The sequence below is a fragment of the Ailuropoda melanoleuca genome, chromosome 1 (assembly GCF_002007445.2).
Source record: "Ailuropoda melanoleuca isolate Jingjing chromosome 1, ASM200744v2, whole genome shotgun sequence".
NCBI lineage: Eukaryota > Metazoa > Chordata > Mammalia > Carnivora > Ursidae > Ailuropoda > Ailuropoda melanoleuca.
Window position 1 is genome coordinate 154,878,598 of NC_048218.1, and position 19,264 is coordinate 154,897,861.

At 37.9% G+C, this 19,264-nt stretch overlaps 1 long non-coding RNA gene across 1 annotated transcript in view; it reads right to left on the reverse strand.

The window, feature by feature from the left end:
• LOC117803810 overlaps positions 1-19,264 on the reverse strand; it is a 31,532-nt gene that overhangs the window by 2,975 nt on the left and 9,293 nt on the right. Inside the window, exons 2-3 of the long non-coding RNA XR_004627899.1 lie at positions 14,752-14,926; positions 12,905-13,039 (exon numbers count right to left, since the gene is read on the reverse strand). This is a non-coding gene — a long non-coding RNA (uncharacterized LOC117803810). The remainder of the gene's footprint in view (positions 1-12,904; positions 13,040-14,751; positions 14,927-19,264) is intronic.

Genomic DNA, 19,264 nt, shown 5'->3' on the forward strand with positions numbered 1-19,264 from the left:
ACAAATTTCTTTTATTCATTCAGTGTATTTGGTCACAAGTTACTATATATGTAGTGAGCCTTCCAACATGCTAAATGTTAGGGATGCACAGCTTCCATAGGCACCAATCAGAATGAGTTGGTTCTTAACAAGCCAAGGCCATTGAGAACTCTTCATAGGAAATGAGTATTGGATCAAGACAATATCTCCTGCCACACAGAGTAAGAAGATTCAAGGGATTGTACATTAATATTTTCAAAATCAATCACGGGTTGCCACTTTCTATTATCATGTAAGACAATATAACAAAAATAGAGCTAGGACCCTGGCTAACATAATTCACTCATTCTTGAATTGCAGTTTTCCTATTGTCTAAAAACATTCTCTCTCTCTCTCTCTCTCTCTTTTTTTTAATTCTTTTAAGCTCTGGAACAGAGGTAAAAAGATGGGAGGGTTCTTTTAGCTAGACATTCAAAAAGAGCTAAAGGAGAGAGAGAACAACAAAAAACCCAATTTATACTCCTTTAAGAATGCCAGGTCAATATCACTTTCAGCTAAAAATTTAATTTCAGGAAATACGTCACATTTTTTATAGAAAATATATTTTATCATTCAATTTTTTTTAAGAAATAGAAACATGTATGAGTGATTATTTTTTTTTGTAACAGGATTACAAAAAATGGAAGAATTAAAAATAAAATTCCTAGAAGGCAGGGGCAGTGCCTAGAATGTCTTTGTATGTCCAGGTCATAAATGATTGCTAAAATGTAGTGAGCACTCAGAGACTTTTGGCAAATCTCCGGAAGTATTAAAAAATCCTAGAGATAAAAGCTAATAGAAAATATGATTAATTTCAAATAGAAAATTGCCTCACTCATTCCACAACCAGTTCACTAAGCAAAGAAAACGGAGAGGCTCTAATTTCTAATTCTAAATGGCACAGCGTGCTGGTTGATTCTGGGAAAGACAAATCTGGTTTGAAATACTGGTTCTATCATTGTCATTTCAGGAAGATTCAGTAATGCTGGCACCTATGAAGACCAAGTAGCAGAAGTTGATGTTTAAATTCCTAAATTCAAATATAGTTGAAAAGGCCAAATTCTCATTTAATATTTTAAGCAACGTTTCAGAAATGATACAGATCATTCCCTATATGTCCTTTATTCCAGTGAGGTGCATTATTCCCCAAACATTAGCAATCCTTTTCTGGTTTCCCCACATTGAGATCTTCTACAGCCAGTTGTTATTTCTCTCTCTTAAGGACATGGACAGTTGTTATCAAGGCAGAGTAGAAACTGAAGTTACAGAAGTGACTGAGAACCAAAAAGGATTTACTTAATCTCTTATTTTATGTGAAAACAGGCCAAGGGCCCCAAAGAGGAAAGTGAGTCTGTTTCTTGACAGATAATTACCGGGAGGATAATTTTAGTGACCGTTCCATTGCCAGAAGAATCCACAAATTGGCAGCCTGGTCCATCCATTCCCCTCTTCTGCTATTTCAGCAAGATAAGGTGGTGGGCGATCCATTATCCCCACTGTCTGTGCCCTGGGCTTTCCATCTTTCTCGAGCAATCAAGGACAGTTGCTTTCCTTGTGTCAATGCCAGTTGCCTCCCCAACCCCCATTTTCAGAAAGCAGTGGAATCTGCCTTCAGTTAGAAAACTTCCAAAAAACTTCTTAGGCAGAATCATGGAAATTAAAGATGTGGAAGACCTCATTGGATCATCTAGTTCATCTATTTCCCATTAAGGAGTTTTCCAGATGGAAGGTTTTCATATGCTAGATGCCTCCTCTCATTTCTGCAGAGCCTAAAGTCAGATTTTGAGCATCCAAGCCTACTGTGGAGAGGTGAATAAGGCCTGCATTCAATAATTTCATAGACAGAAAAGTGCCTTATCCCAAAGGTGTTATCATATTACAACAACTTTTGGATGGAAATAGGTGACACCTCATCAGCACAGTTATGTGAGTGTGTTGTACGGTCCTCCAAGCACCGTGGCCTGACATTTCTTTTGCAGAGAGCAGTGTTTGGTTGCTGTATCCTGAGCACAATGGAACCCATTGGGAACTCAGTTTTTTTCTTTCCTTTCCTTTTCTTTTCTTTTTTCTTTCTTTCTCTTTCTTTCTTTCACTCTTTCTCTTTCCCCTTCCTTCCTTCTTTCCTTCTTTCCTTCCTTCCTTCCTTCCTTCCTTCCTTCCTTCCTTCCTTCCTTCCTTTAGTTTCCTACATAGAGGAACTGCTGCTTGGGGGATTCTTCCAGAACTCTTTTGGAAGAGAGGAGTGATGTCCTATGGTACATAGGTAAATCTGAAGGAAGACATTGGTCAGTAATAGCCACTGTTTTCACTAGCAATTCATTTATGAATCTTCCCTTCCTGTATTTCTATCAGCATCACATAATGCTGCCAAAATATGGTTTGAATTTCATCCTTACTAATTATATTAAAGGGCCACCTTAGGCAGGTGCCATTGTGGTTAGACGGTTATGATCACATTATGGCCTAGAATAACCTTCTGATTTTTTTATAATACAGAAACCCAACTTTAAAACGAGTAGAGGGGGAATCCTGGCTTACTTTCTACCTTAGCTGTATATATTTGCATAGATTATTTAGCCTGAGTTTCAATCTTCTCATTTGTGCAGAGATTTTTCGTAAGGCAAGATAAATGTTAAACTGTCTGGCCTGGGCTCAATGCAAAATAAATAATAGTTTCTTCACCCCCCTTTTTAATGGTAATTAATCTTGGAGCCTGGGAAGAATCCCCAAAATAAGAAATAAATGTGAAAATATTTCCCCCCTGCCTCACTTTAAGAAAAAATCCAAATTAATTTTACATTATTCTGGTTATAATACTTTGTTTCTGATGGCACAGCTCCTTGTGTACTTTTTTTGAAGACAAAAGAAAATCTTGCATTCAGTGTAAACAAAAACAATTAAAATAATTTCAAATATTAAGCCTAAATCCTATAGTAGTCCATGAAGCCCTTGCCCTGACATATTAAAATACACTTTAAAACACTGAATAATATTGGAATTGTCAGACATGCCTTACTCATGGGTCGAAATGGTTAAGTCTCTTGTTGCAAGTAGCAGGAAACAATTTGAACTAATAAGCACAAAGGCAACTTACAGGAGTGATTTGGAAGCATCTTTTCTTGAAATACTCTTCCCTCAGATACTTCAAGTTTTTCTTTTTCTTCCCCCCAACTGTTATTCAAATGTCACTTTCTCAGTGAGGCCTTCCTTCACCTCCCTTGAGACAATTACAATCCCCTGCACATTCCCAATACCCCTTTCCCAACCTGCTATATATTTACTCATTTATATTGTTGATTTTCTACCTACACTTACAATATGTAAGGTCCAAAAGGGCAAGGATTTTAGATCACTTTATTCATTGATTTTTGTCTCAGCAACTATCACAGTACCGGACACGTAGTGAGAACTTAGTAAATATTTATTGAATAAATGAATGAATCTGAATGTCATGGAATCCAAGGAAGAAAAAAACTTGTCTTCAGAAAGAACCAAGGTCATGTGCTTTAGAAGCAGGATTATTTCAATCTTCCCCCTGGAGCTCTGCCATTAACAAGAAGTCTATTTTTATGGGTAGAATGTGTCTTCTGAAGTCCCGAAGTTCATTCTCTGTCAACATACTCAAAAGAATTTGTTGGAAGGTGGGTGTAACTGACTTGCCTGCCATTAGCATCAAATGGCACCTCAAATATTTCTGCTTAGAGGCAGGAACAGTGGCCAACACTCAAATGCTTACCAAGTAATATGAAGGTGTGAAGCAGACTGGGTGTGATCCACTGGAGAATAGTGTACCCTAGTAGTATACAGCAGGGGATAGTGTGTTGAAGCAGTGAACAAATTCTCCGTTTAAAGGGTGAAGCCCCTATCCAGTCTGGCTGACATTGTATTGGGCCAGAGCCCACTTTTTCCAGAGCCTGTGATTTTCAGAAGAAGCTGTAAATAGGGATCTTGCTATACAATCTCCTAATTTCAAAATTGCGACAACTGTTTACAATGTTTTATTAAAATACACCTCGAAGGTCATGCAAAACATCTTTAGAGGACAGATGTGGCCACAAGGCAGGGTGTTTGTAAGATGTGGGCTAGAGAATCATCCAGCTCTAGTTATTTGAATTTTATAACCTAAGCCATCTTCACTTTATTTGTAACATTGATAAAATTACTAACAAAACTTGTTGCTTTCCAAGTGAGATTTCTAATATACATACTTTGTAAGTTTTTTCCTTCTAAAGAACCTCTTACATTCCCTTGATTATTTTAGTGATGTGCATTAGGACCTTTTCTAGTTCTTTCTACCTCCATCTCCCTTGAGTGCTAAGTAGAACAGGTGAGAGAATATTGAATTTGCACATGGGAAATCCAGGTTCTATCCCTGGATTTGCCTATTTCTTACTGGTTATGCAAACTTGAACAAAGTTACCTAAACTACTTACAGCTATGCTCTTCCACTTTTAAAATAAGAATGACAGCTCCTGATTCTTTTCACCTGATGTGAGGCTGTGAGCATGAAAGAATTTATCAACATGAAGGGCTGAAAATGTAAGACTTATCTGAGTATAGTAACACCATTGCTTTATATGACAGTTAAATCCCACTGAATGCTTTATTTCTAATAAAATGCTTTATTGCCAATAAAATTTTTTATTTCCAATAAAATTTAGAATGCATAATTGCATGGTTTTTTTGTTGCTGCTGCGACTGCAGCAATATTCTGAAATGTTCTCCAGACACTATGATCTTTTCCTTAGGCTATAATTTATAATTCATACTGTAGTACCTTATAAATTTATCTTCCTTGCAACCTAACTCATCTTATCCCTTTTTTGTCTTCAAATCAACTTTCTGCATATCCTCTTTTCGTTGTCAATTATCTCCTTTCAATCATCCCCAATTGCACTTACGAAGTCATATTTGATCCTTCTTTCTCATTTATTCTTCATTTTGAATCACCTTCCTTGTTAATCTCTAACTTTAAAAATCATATCTAGATATCATAGTTGCTCAAGTAACATGTTTTTCATGAAGCTCCCAATTCCTCCAACTTAAAATTATCTCTTACTCTTCTAAGTATCTATGTATAACTTTGTTGATTTAAAGCTTAATACATTTCATTTTGATTACTGTTTGTATTCACATATCAAAGTAAGTACAATGGCTCAATCTTGTTCAGTTCTGTAGCCTTTATATAGAATAGGTACTCAAAATAAACTGGATGAATGGATTTGTCCTTAACTCTATTTTCTTGATTTTCCTACAAAAAAGTGTTATTATTTTTTTATTTTCACTGCTTTCATTATATCCTTGTATGTTATACTTGTCAACTCAGTATTTCATCAGGCAGAAGACCCTGGCAATTACAAAAAATAAAACTTAACGGATTCTCTCTTTTTTTCTAGGTAATATATTTAACATGTTGGTTAGGACTATGTTCCAGCATCAGTCCCTAGGGAATCTTGACACTAACACTCTTCTAAGTAGAGAAATGATCATTTATTCCTACACATTGCTTCCTGTCATTAAGCCATTTCCATACTTAAGACAAAACATTTTCCATAATAACAAGGAAACCAATTTTTTTAAATTCTTTGACCACCTATAGGATGCACACTTGTCAAGTCTTTCTGAAAGTAGAAACAGAATTACATCCTATTTTGTCAATATCGCCTCTGAGAAATCTAAGAGACTCATGTATTCAATAATCTTTGTGGCAAAACTGCTAAGTGTCAGGCACCGTAAGAAACCGTAAGGTCACATAGAAGAAAAGCCCATTTAGTGCTCAAGAAGCTTGACCTCGACAACTGGCTAAGTGCTCAAATGAGAGGAAAGAGGGACAAATCTCTAACTCTACCTTGGAGGGAGGCCCATGAAGGTTTAATTGAGGTAGACACTTCAGAAGAGCCTTCAAAGAAAATCCACTTGGTGTTCAAAAGGCAGGAAGTGCATTCTGTAAAGAAAGGGACTAGCAAATGAGAAGGCACAGAGGCACACACCAGCACCCCAGTGCAGGCTGTCCGGCATTTCTAGGAAGGAGCCGTGGAGTATGATACGACCAGAAGAGACCCCATTGCAGAGGCCTTCGAAATATTTTATCCAATAGTCCAAGTACTTGAACATTTGCAAGCAGGCGAAAGGAAAAATAAGATATGTCCCAGAGACATTACTCTGACGGAATAAAGGAAGTCCTAGGGAAGGTACAGTTTGCAGGTTATCTGAAAAATCTAGTTCAATGCTCTAAGCCATCAGCAGCAACAATAAGGAAAGGAGGGGACAGGATGTATTACTGTGGAGGTTTAATCCATAGGAACATACAATTGTGATTGAATTAATTAGTGGAGCATTATTTTCCCCTTGTAGAAGCCACGTTTCCTATCTCCCCCAAAGGTATATTTTTCTAGGAATCTGAGATTCTATCATTTTTTCCAGGTGCTGCCATCCTGACAAACGTGGGGATACGAATCACCACTCTGAAGTTCCCAGATTTGCTTCCAGTTTCCTCCCAATGGACACGGTGCACTGGAAACCATTAGTCTTTGCTACCACAAGTCAGCTTAGTATGACAGTTTGCACATTGTAGCCAAAAGTTTTCACCGGGGTCCCTGATGACTTATTTAGATCTAGTCTTTTAATTCAATATAGAACATAATCTTTACTTAGTACAACTTTGTTTTTAGATGTGGACCTGCCATACTTTGTGCATCCTTTGTTTTCCTTTAAAGATGATCTTATTTTTCCTTCAAAGATTGCTGTTCATCCCCAATTTCTCATTTAACTTACCCATGAGCTATAGTTGAGTTACTGTTTTTTTATGTGACATGCATTTTTTCTTAGGTTTCTACTGAGATTGTTATAGGTGACTCCAGGCTTCCTGTGCTCTAATTGCTCTCTAAATGATTCCTATTTCCATTACTGGTTTATGCCAATAAGTGAGGATAAGGAACTATGAGACAGAATGGCATTCTGATACATTACATATTATATACCATGAAATTAAAACTGTTGGGTCTACTCTTAATTCTGTAATTTTGTTTTTTTTCCAGAATCCTAGAAATATAATTAAAGTACGTACTAATTGTTCCAGTCATTGCATATATTCACCCTAGTATTGTTTTTAAGCACAGAAAAAATTGGAAACAACATAAATGTACTAAGATGGCGTATTCAGTGATTCAATTATGTGTATTTAGATGATGCACTAAGCAGACATTAAAAATTGTTATTTCAGTCTGCATATTTTGACATGAAAACTTATTCATTACATACAATGACGGAAAAACACATTGCACAATTTGATGTGGAGTATGGCCTTACTCTGTGATAGCTTTCTTTTTATATGACTTTGAGTGTTAGAATTTCAGGTGACTTTAGGGGCACCTGGGTGGTGCAGTCAGTTAAGTGTCTGACTTTTGATTTCAGCTCAGTCATGTTCTCAGTGTCGAGATCAAACTCCACATTGGGGCTCTGCGCTCAGCGGGGTGTCTGCTTGAGATTCTCTCTTCCCTCCCTCAGCTCTTCCCTGCCTCCCTCTCTCTCTCTAAAATAAATAAATCTTTAAAAAAAAGAATTTCAGGTGACCTCAATTTTTAGCTATTTTTGTATTTTCTGTCAAAGGGAGCACATTGAAAATTCAGAACACTTCTCTTTTTATTTCGTAATACTTGTCTTGGTTTTGAGTTTTGCTAAAATTTTCAGAATAAGGTATTAGTAATACAAATGATCAATGGTATATTTGAAGAATGTTTTTATGTGACATTGCAAAACAAAATAAAATAAACCAAAAACCTTCTATAATTTTCTCTAAGTTAGCAGCCCTTGTCTGACTAGAAAGAAACACTGGACCTCACCTGTCCTAAAGTCCAGTGGGAGTTCATTTCACAAATGGTAATGCTGCCATGACTAAATCTGACTACTGCAGAATGATTACTTCTAGGTTTATATTTAAACTTTAAGTTGTTTTTTTTTTTAATGTAAACAGGGTTGTTGTTTTCTTTTATACATTCTTTGTTGAAAGAATCCCAGCTCCCCACCCTCCTGTCCAGGGCACAAGGGCATCAGTTAACATTACTATTCCATACTAAGAAAAGGAAAGGACAGCAACTGGACAAGTTGACACATTCAGATCTGTTCTTATTTTCTTGGTGGTACACATCCTGACATTTCCCACTTGATAACCAGTGTTGATATACTGGGTGCATTTCTCTTTCCTTTTATTTGATTCCCCTTTACTCTGGCAAGTCTAATAGGAAGGGGAGATGACTTCTTCCAGCATCCAGTGGGTTTTTTTTCCTTCACAATCTGGAAAATTTCATTATGAAATCTGAAACTCAGTATTATGCCACCAACACATTCTGCATGTTAATTTGCCAAGAAGATAAATCACATTTTCTCATGTTTCCAGAATCCCCAGGATTATAGGGCATCCCACACTTGCTCCCTAGATGCTCTGCACTGGAGCCCCATCTGGTTTTCTTTTCTAAACATGTTCCCCTGAGATTTTCTTTAATTTGAATTGTATTAAATTCATCAAATTTCTTAATGAGCCTTGGGCCTTGTTCGACTTGTGTGGCGGTCTCTCCTGGATAGTAGCGGAGGGGAATCTTAACTGCCTTCAGTCCGTGCACTTCTGGGCGTTCCCATCAGGTCTAAGCCCTGTTTCACATTATGTGAATGTCATAAATAACTTGGTTGAAAGGGTCAGTGTTTTCTTATCTTGAAGAGAGTCAAAGGGCAGTTTGCATTTATCTAGGAAATGCACCTCACAGATGCTAGTCTTAAAAGCTCCTCAGGGGACGGGTGGGGAAATACTATTATCCTTACATAATTCTAAAAACCTGGGGGGTAGTGAACAAACTGCACAAATTCTTCCCTTTCCTTTTCATCAAGGCCACAACAGAAGAAAAAAAAAACATCCCTGGTAATTTCATTTTTCTTACAATTCGGTTTCTTCTCAGTAGTATATACTTTTCTTGTCACATCTTACCTTATTTCCTTTAGGATATCTTTTATTTGTACACAAAGTGGGTTGTAAGAGGTTTCCTTTGGTAGTATCCTGGAAATTGTCTCAAGTATACCTCCCCAAATCACAAGAGCAAAGCCAAGGTTTTTTTCCTTTTGTTTTGTTTTGCTGTGATGAACTGGAATCTAACCTAAGAAATTTAACTCAAATCAAGTTTTTAAGAAAATAGAGTTTTGTAACTGTATTTTAAAGGCCCCCTACACAGTCTCCAGCTGTCTGGATCTGTTCCTGGATGGAAATCGTAGATGAAGTCTGTGATAGCTCCCCATTGAATTTTCAGGCCACCACCCAGTTTTAGTTCATGCTATCTGCTCCTCGCCAAATTCCACTTCCTTTAGACTGTAACCCACATTCATTTATTTATGTTTGAAGTCTGGGAAAACCAGCTTCTAAATACCAAGAAAGTTGAATTTTACCAATTCACCTTAAAGAACTGATATAAATGCCTGCAAAATTCTTCTTTAAACAAATATTTTGAGATAATTCTACTGTATTGTTGACTTCTGTAACTGAACACAGGTTCTTTTTTCTTTATTTTTTTTTAAATTTTATTTATTTATTCAACAGAGATAGAGACAGCCAGCGAGAGAGGGAACACAAGCAGGGGGAGTGGGAGAGGAAGAAGCAGGCTCACAGCAGAAGAGCCTGATATGGGGCTCGATCCCATAACGCCGGGATCACGCCCTGAGCCAAAGGCAGATGCTTAACCGCTGTGCCACCCAGGCGCCCCAGGTTCTTTTTTCTTTAAATCAACTTTGTTGAGGTATATTTTACATACAACAGAATGCACTAAAATTAAGTGTAGAGTTGGATCAATTTTCACAAGTACACATACCTGTGTAGCAACCCATTCAATCAAGATAGAGAATAATAGTTCCAAACCCCCACCCCCAGAATGCAGACACTACATAATTTCTGAGGTAGGAATGAGGCTGGCAGGTATGGGAGACGGAAAGCCGGCCAGTATAGCTGGCTTAGTTGAAGAATCAGAGAAGAATGACATGAAAAGAGGTCAGACAAGCAGGTGAGATCTGATCTGCATGAAATAAAGTTTGACCTTTTGTCCAATGTAAAGAAGCCATTGACATGTTGCACGGAGAAGAACAGTATGATCTGATTTACATCTCATTTTCCTTCCATCTCCATCTGTCCAGTCCTACACTTTCCACTGGCCTAGCCCCTATTTCAGCCTTCCTGATCTCATCCACAGGAATCTTTAGGGCTTTTAAAAAATATTTTTGTATTAAGCAATCTCTACACCCAACATGGGACTTGAACTCATGACCCCAAAATCAAGAGTCATATGCTCTACCAGTCGAGGCAGCCAGGTGCCCCTCTTTGACATCTTTTTTACCCCCTGAACTTTCCTACTAACGTTGTGTCTTCCAATACTTATGCCACTGCTTCCATTCTACCTTCTAGCATGTAAAAGGGATGGAAGGAGAGATGAAAGGAAGAACTTTTAAAACATATTGTCACACTGGCCATGACACTACACTGCATAATTATTCTAATTGGCAATTTACTGCTATGTAAGTAGTTATACGAAGAGTGGGACACTGTAGAGAAAACAACCATTTGTTAAATGCATACTTTCTGGCAGTACTCCAGATACTGTCGGAAGCACTATACAGTATAGCATTTAATTTAGTAACTACCAGGCTTAATAGATGCTGTTTGCATTAGCGAATGAAGAAATAGTTCCGGAGAACTAAATCAACGTGCTCAAAGTCACCTAAGTGGTAAAAATGCCCAGGTCCTTATGGAACCAGAAGCCATTCTATTTTCCTTATCCATGATGTCTCCTTAAAATTGGGATTTTCTTTCTCAGAGAAATAATATCAGCACTTTAATTTGATTGTCTTATGTCTGATTCTGATACCCATGCTCTTTGCACCTAACCCTACCACTTTCAGAAAGGAAAAGTTGGCATGATTCATAATAAATTTATTCTGCAGAAACTTTTATCCAGAGATGAAACAGAAAAATCTTGCACCAGCAGGGAGGGGGCCGGTAATCTCCCTCTGCGTCCTCGGTGTCTTTGAAAGAGAACATGGTTGTCAAGTACCCCAGAATTAATGACATCTTTTGATGGAAGCATAAGAAGCTCTGTGCTTCAGGACCCCCAGCCACAGAACAGGAAATGAAGCTGCTTCCAAGAGAAATGAAGTTGCCTCTCTGGTGGGGGGAGTGAAGGGGGAGGATAATATTTGAATGGGCAATTGATCAATAGGAAGACTACTATAAGGTGATAAAAGAACTGTAAGTCACAAAACTATTGGCATACTAGTTTTAATAAAAGGGATTGTCTCCAGCCATGCTTTATGCAATGAATTCTTTGACATATGTTTCTAAGTATTATCTTTAACAACGCAGGTGTTTCCATCCAGAGCCAACCCCTCTCTTTACCTAGGATAAAAGGATTCCTTTGGACTATTTATCTGATCGACCAATCAGGATATGTGTTTATTTTGTTACTAATTTTAACCACAGTGCTTGCTGCTCTCCACTGTCCCAGACATGGTGTGCTACAGTTTTGGATGTGTGACTTTTCACTGACTATATCCAGGATTAATTTTGAAATCGTTAAAACATAGGAACTCACTAAAAATTCCTTTTTTCAATTAGATTTCTACCTGGCAAAAATTTCAATAATTCTGGGTGAAGTATAAATGATCCAAGTTGGTTTAACATATGAAAAACATATCTTACAACATTAAAGGAAGTTATATCTAATGTGACCCTTTGCTGACATATAATTTATTTTGTAATAATTAGATTAGAATCTAGAAATGATAACTAGATCATATAAAGGGTGTATAACAATTACAAATGCATTACATGATCTATAATATCTCCTCACTATGAATATATTATTAGATGGCACAGAACCATACTAGCTGGTAAAGTGATTTTCAGCTCAAAATAGAATATCTGAATTGTTACTAAGAGTTTTCAGATTGAAAAAACAGTGGTAGCTCTGGCATCAAATTATTCATCTTGGTGAAGAATAAGAATAAGAATCTCTTTGCCTATGTAGAAACAGCTTTGTAGCATGGTGTAACAATCTTGGTGAAGTTTTCTTTTTTTTTTCCCTCAATACATTTAGAACTAACATTCATCTGGCTTTTCCTAGGTAGTTTTTTTTATTTCAGTAGTACTGTAAGATAGTCACTTCTTAAAATTGGTGAGAATAAAAGACCCTAATCCATATGCCCCAGATATTTCTTTCTTTCGGAATCTACTGGAATACTATTTAAAAGACCCTAGAGAAATTCAGCAACACATCAGGACCCTTTGTCCATTTAACTGACTATAAAATACATTGAAATAGTATAGGCGTCATCCTTAGTGGTTTCGCGGGGAGGGGGGGGTGGGGTCTTTTGACTTTGTAGATTAAAAAAAAATGTTCCTGACTTGTCTACATTGCTTCTATTTACAGTCCTTTGGAAGTACTGCCAAGAATACAGGGAGAATGAAAATGAAATTCTCTCAAACTGTATCTATCTACCTACCAATCTATCTACCTATCTACCTACCTACACAATATTAGATTTATCTGAAGATTTCCTGCAATACACCAAATATTCTTTTAAGAATAAAGAGTGCATTAAGATGTTAAGAATGCTTCTCAACAAACACAAATCAGCACATCAGAGCCCTGATGTGTGCTTGGTCTGAGTTAAACCATTACTTCTTGGGTCTTTCTTAGGGACCCTTCTAGAGGACCCAACTAAATAATAATAATTCAAAGTACTAAGAAATTTTAAAATAGGCTAATGTGGTTTAATCTTAAATGTTTATCTATCTATCTACTAATCAAGGTCTTTGCATTGCTACCACCCAAGAGACAGATTTCAGCCCTTTACTTACCGTACTTCATTGTTGCTGTTGCTGCTGCTGTTGCTACAAGCAAACTTTCCTTTACTCCCATTACACTTTACTTATAACATTTTTCAGACCTTTGAATATAGATCTGGCAGTGGAGATACATCTGGAACCGATTATCTAAAAGGAAAAAAAACTCATCATAATCAAAATAAATCATATTTAAGAAATTACTTTGCAATTTCTCATCCTACTCATTTTTTGATCACTTCAGCACTATTGGGTGAATTGCATATAAAAAATGAATAAAAAGTTTTGTTTTTCTTCGGGTTAATATTAATCAATTCCATCAAATGCTTACTATTCGGAAGTGCTTTTGCAGGATACTTGTTCTCGTCAACTTTGAAGGTGTAAACATAAGATTCATATCTGTGATGAAAGCAGTATCAGGGTTCTCAAAATTCACGAATCCCCAAGAAGGTAATGCCTCAAATGTAAACACTGCTAGTTGCATTTATTCACTTGATTCCTCTTAATATGTTAAAAACAAAAAAGGTAACAATAGTAGTCTTTATGAAAAGCATTGTTATGGTGGCCTCACTTCTACAGAGCATCAGCTAGAATTTGTGTGAGGCCAGGAACAAGAGATGGTATTTGTTTTTAAAGTTACCTCTACAGGGACACCTGGGTGGCTCAGTTGGTTAAGTGTCTGACTCTTGATCTCAGCTCTAGTCTTGATCACAGCTCAGGTCTCTATCTCAGCTCAGGTCTTGATCTCAGGGTTGTGAGTTCAAGCCCCACACTGGGCTCCACACTGGGTGTGGAGCCTACTTAAAAAAAAAAAAGTAAATGAAGTTACCTCTATAAATATATCTTTCAATTTCTCATTTTTATGTTTCTCCTTTTTGGAAATAATTAATCCTCTGAGAAAATACAAATTAAAGTGTGTTTGCTCAACTGAATTCAAGACTTTCTTTAGAAGAATTCCTTTCATAAAGCATGGATCAAATCTAAGCTCATATTTTGAATATGGAAATTCTCTTGGTGATGAAAGTTATACTTAGCAAATGTGGAATGTGTGCTTCATACTTAAAGTGTTCTTAAAAATAATAACCATGCCAGTGAACTTCAAGATGATGAAGTTTAATGGGCCCTGGAGTCTGAACAGATCTCACTGGTTGGATCCAAATATAAACTTGCAACCAGAAGTGTGTGTAGAATCAGCACAAATCAGTAGAGAATCATGGCTCTGGTGGGAAAAACATGTGTGCCAGTCAGAGGAGCCCCTGGCTGGTGTAAGTGATTGAGGAATTGAGAACTTTGGCTCCACTAAGTGTAACTGGGTGCTAGACAGAATTCCACTAGGAAACTTTTGCTGAGATTAGAATAGTTTGTAAAGGATGCCAAGAAAAGCATAGTTGGTGCTGCTAGGGCAGACTAAGGCATGAAAAGTGAAATCATTAGACATTATACAGGATTCTAAAAGATGAGGAACTGTCTAATAAAAAGTGTTGTCTTTACTCTTTGGACCTGCTTTTTTGTTTGTTTTCTTTTTCCTTTTCCTCCTCCCTGTCATGGTCAGTGGTTGACCTACAACTAGGTTCAGTTATTTGGAATCTCTGGCACTAATGTCATCTGGCCTCGGATTTCCAATTAATTATTTTGTGAAATAGCTACTATCTTAAAGCAATACATTTATACTGGCAGAAGGTCAAAGCTAGTGTCAGAGTTTTGAGTGCCTAAAAAAATGGGAACGTTTCCTTTTTGCCCTGATAACGAAAGCAAGTAGGTAGTACCAGAGGGAAGTGTGGGATTTCTGGCATGACTGGCTTTTGCTCTGCACAAGAAGGAGAAGGAATGATTTGGAAAGGCATAGGAGATTTAGCTTTTACCTGGATGGATCATGTCAAGTTTTGGTTTTCCCATTTCTCCTGAATTTAATTTATTTTTTGGACAATGCTCTAATTTTACAAAATGGTTGTGAAAACACTGCTGACAGCTGAATTTACACCCAGAGGTTGTTGTGGTCACCAGGAGATTGGGTCCGCAGTGAGTGAGCTGAAGAATCTGGGAAGAGGCAATGGGCACAGAGATATTATGTTAAAAAGACTTTCTGTTAAAAATCCATCTTAAATGTCATAAGACACCACCACGCACCCTAACTTTTTCCAACCAATATAGTTACAGTGTAGTTCAGCCCTCAAAAATAGTATGAGAATATGAAAAAAGTAAACCAAATTAACATGTTTATCATATTATTTTAAGTCTTCAAACATCTTTACTATTACTGTATAAGGAATTTAGAATTAAAAGCTGAATTTTTGCCATAGACTAAGCAGGTTACCTTATTTTCAATAGAGTCACAGAAAGAAAGGAATCAAACCAATCAACTAAAAACGATTATTTACTGAATAGTACTCCGTTAATAGTTTAGGAACTAAACAAGTCCTATGACTTATAATCTAGTAACAAAGAAATGTTATTTATCTATTCCTTTACCATTCTTTGTGGAAAGCTATAGACTTTTAGATATTCTTTACATTTCCTTGGAGCTGTGTACCTTCCTGTGAAGGAAGGAGAGAGACAGCTGCATTTACAGACTGTCTACTTTAAGTCAGGTGTTTTATACACACTACCTCACACAATCTGGATTAACTGCTACTTGTGGGAAGCAATATAGCGATCTTTTCAGTGAATAAAAACACAAACCTCAAAGGGAAAAAATAACTCCACCAAGGACATATTGTTAATTAAGTGGTGAAGTTGGATTTTAAACCAAATCATTCTTAAATACAAATCCATGTTTGATTTACTTCGCTGACAAGCTAGAAGTGGAAAGCAATTAAACATGTTTTTAAAAACCTGTACTTTTACCTTTAGCACCCAGGAGTGAAAAAAAAAAAGTCTGCTTCATCCGCACTTCATTCATTCATTAAGAGTAGCTTGGAGCATGGTGCCCGGGTGCCTTAGTCGGTTAAGCATCTGCCTTTGGCTCAGGTCATGATCCCAGAGTACCAAGATCTAGCACCACATCAGGCTCCCTGCTCAGTGGGAAGTCTCTTTTCTCCCTCTCCCTCTGCTCCTCCCCCAGCTCATGAGTTCCCTCTCTCTCTCTCTCAAATAAATAAATTAAATTAAATTAAAAAGAGAGTAGCTTGGAGCAATGAACTAACCAAGGCCCAAGCAAATAAACAATAAATATACCTGCAGCCTTGGCCACATACTCTCACTCTGGAAAAGCCCAGTGTTTTATATTTTTTTAATGGGATGGTCAGCCAAGTACAGCCACAAGAGGAGACGTAGGAGAGTCTCAGGAAAACAAAGATTATTATGCTCCTAAGTCCAAAACAGAAGGCATGCCAGGCCAGGCAGGGCCACATAGGAAAGATACCAGTGTGCTCAGGAAGTGGAAGACAGGAGTGAGGGGAAAGCACTGGACCAGAGCCTTTACTGGGGTTTTCATGGGAAAGACAAGGCAGGACAGAGGCAACAGTTTAGGGACTGCCTAGTTTGATAATTTTGGTGGGCTTTATGTAGCTATAGTGGTGGTCCCTAGTTGCCTGGTACCCAGTCCTGGGATGATTAAAGCAGAGGAATATCTTCTTCTGGGGTATATGCCAGATAGAAGAACTATGGCTTTGGTTTGGTTAGTTTGCATCTCAAGGGCATGCTCCAGGCTGGACACTTTGCTATCTCTAAGAATTGGCTGGCACTGGAAGGGGCAACTTCTTCCCAGGTAGAAACATTTTCCAAGATATCAAAACATAGCATACAGAAAACAAAAAGTATATTACAATACACCAGACTGCTTATCTCACCTGCCATGGTTATTGCTGTCTCTTGGCTTTCAAGTCATTATCCCTTCAGGAATTTGGTTTGAGAATATACTGAATGTTCCTGACCACCTGATTAGCAGGCGTTCTTCCTACTACCTCCCAGAAAGCCTGAATCTGAGTTTGTTCTGGTTTCTGACTTCCTTGATATAACCGACATAACTTGAGAGAAAGGCGATCACATTATTCTCTGCTCGTGGGTAAACTGCAATTGTGAAAGGCTAACTGGCCTCCCTTATTAGCAGTGGAGTCAAGTTTGAGCATGTGACTCTATTTTGACCAAAAAGATGTAAACATTTCTGGAGGGTTCCAGAGAAGCTCTTCATGATCTACTGAGAAGGATTCAGGAAGCTTCTCTCTCTTATGTTGGGTGTGAACTAAAACACATGTGACCTCAATGCCTTGGTTGGCCATTCCATGAGCACAACAGGAAGCATTCTCAGGATGACGCCAGCACTGCACAGGATAGAGCAGAGAACTTGTGAACTAAAGGCTTTGTGGGGTTGGGGGCACTATAATTGTCCCTCTGGGTGTCCCCTTACTGTTTAAACTAGGTTGAGTTGAATTTTCTATTGCACACATGGTTCTGAAAGTTTGCTACCTGTGACAGCAGCTTTAGATAATTAGGAAAAGGCTCGAGAGGACCCCTACTCCAACAGTGGCTCTGGTGTTAACCCAGAACCACTGTGTAGAAGCCCAACTATTCCACGTCTACCTTCCAGAAGGTGTTGTGTTGAAGGGAAAGAGTACAAGGGGAGGCATTTTCCATGAACCTGTCCCAGAACTGGAATCACATAATAGGAAGTTAGTTGAGCATCTATACTGTGCCAGTCACTCTGGGTTATGACGGTATAACACAAAAGCAAAACAAAATATCCAATAACAAGTTAACTGTTTAAAAAAAGGAGAAGGGCGATAAATAAATAAACAGATAAGTATATAATGCCAGGTGACATGAATATTTTCATGTAAGGGCAGAAGAATATTTTAAGTAATTTTTTAAAAGTGCTGTGAGGAAGAGCAGGAAAGAGTCAGGGGATAGACAATGGTAGTGGGGGTGCTATTTTACTTAAGGTGGTAAGAGAATGTCTTTCAGAGAAAGAACATCTAAGCAGAAACTCAAAAGAATGGAGAGAAGCAGTGGTGAAGTTATCTGGAAGAAAAATCTTCCCGACCACAGGAAGAGCAAGTGCAAAGGCCTAGAGGTGGGACCATGTCTGGTATGTGAAAAGAAAACCAAAAGACCAGAGTGCTGGAACAGAGCAAGTAAGGGGAGTGGTAGACCATGAAAACAGAGACAGGGCACACACATCTTGCAGGTAGCCTCGGAGAGAGTCTACCTAGGTTTCATGGGCCATAATAAAAACTTTGCACATTCCTCTTTTCACAAGTTTTGTGTAGAGTGATGACATTCTCACCAAAGTGAGAACATAGACTACAGCGAGGCCAGGTTAGACAAGGAACATGTTAGGAGACAAATTCAATAGTCCAAATGAAAGAAAATCATGGCTTAAATTTGGGAAACAACATGAAGGTAGTGAGAAGTTGCCAGATTCTGATTATGTCCTGAGAATTACTGAAAGATTGGGTATGGAGTGTGAGACAAAGAAAAGCATTGGGGATTATTCCATGATCTTGGACTGAATAAACAGAGTCACCTTTTTCTAAGATTGCCATAACTAACTGCAAGATGGGTGATTTTGAAGGGGGGAGGAGTTATAAATTCTATTTTGGAATTAGCGATTTTCAAATTTGAAATCAGTGAAAGAAAGAAAAGAAAAAATCAGATTTTTGTAGACATCTGTGGAGAAGTGTTGATAAGTAGATCAATATACAACTCTAGAATTCAGAAAAGAGGGTTAAGGTTAAAGACCTAAATTTGACGGGGGGCCTCGGTGGCTCAGTTGGTTAAGCGTCCAACCCCTGGTTTAAGCTTAAGTCAGGATCTCAGGGTCATGGTGAGATTGAGTCCCAAGTTGGGGTCCATACTCAGGGAGCAGTCTGCTTGAGATTCTTTCCCTCTGCCCCTTCCTAATGCCACTCGCATGCTCTCCCTCTCTCTCTCTCGCTCTCTCTCTCTTAAATAAATAAATAAATAAAAATTTTAAAGGCCTAAATTTGAAAGTTATCAGACTGTGACTGACTTGAACATTGGCAGATAAGATAAAATCATTTGGGGAGTAAGCACAGTTAGATCAGAGTTCTAAGACTTGATTCCTGGGTACCCCAGTGTCAGCAGTTAGGAAATTTAAACATAACCCAGGGAGGGAGGTTAGAAGGGGAGTCCAGTGAGCTAAAAGAGAAAACAAAAGAAAAGCTGAGAGAGGGATGTTCCAGAGGCCAAGGGAAGAATGTGTTTCAAGCAGGAAGAAGTGGGCAAGGGCATCATGCACTGCTAATTGAAAGAATATGATGAAAGCTGGAAAATGACCATGATTGTAGAAGGAAAAGGTCAAATTCAACTTCCTTGGCTTTTCTTTTCTGCAGGTAACACCTTATCATATTTCTTCAGCATTTGGAATGCAGACTAATTAGACTCTTTATTTTGGGGATTATATTTGATTTTTTTTAT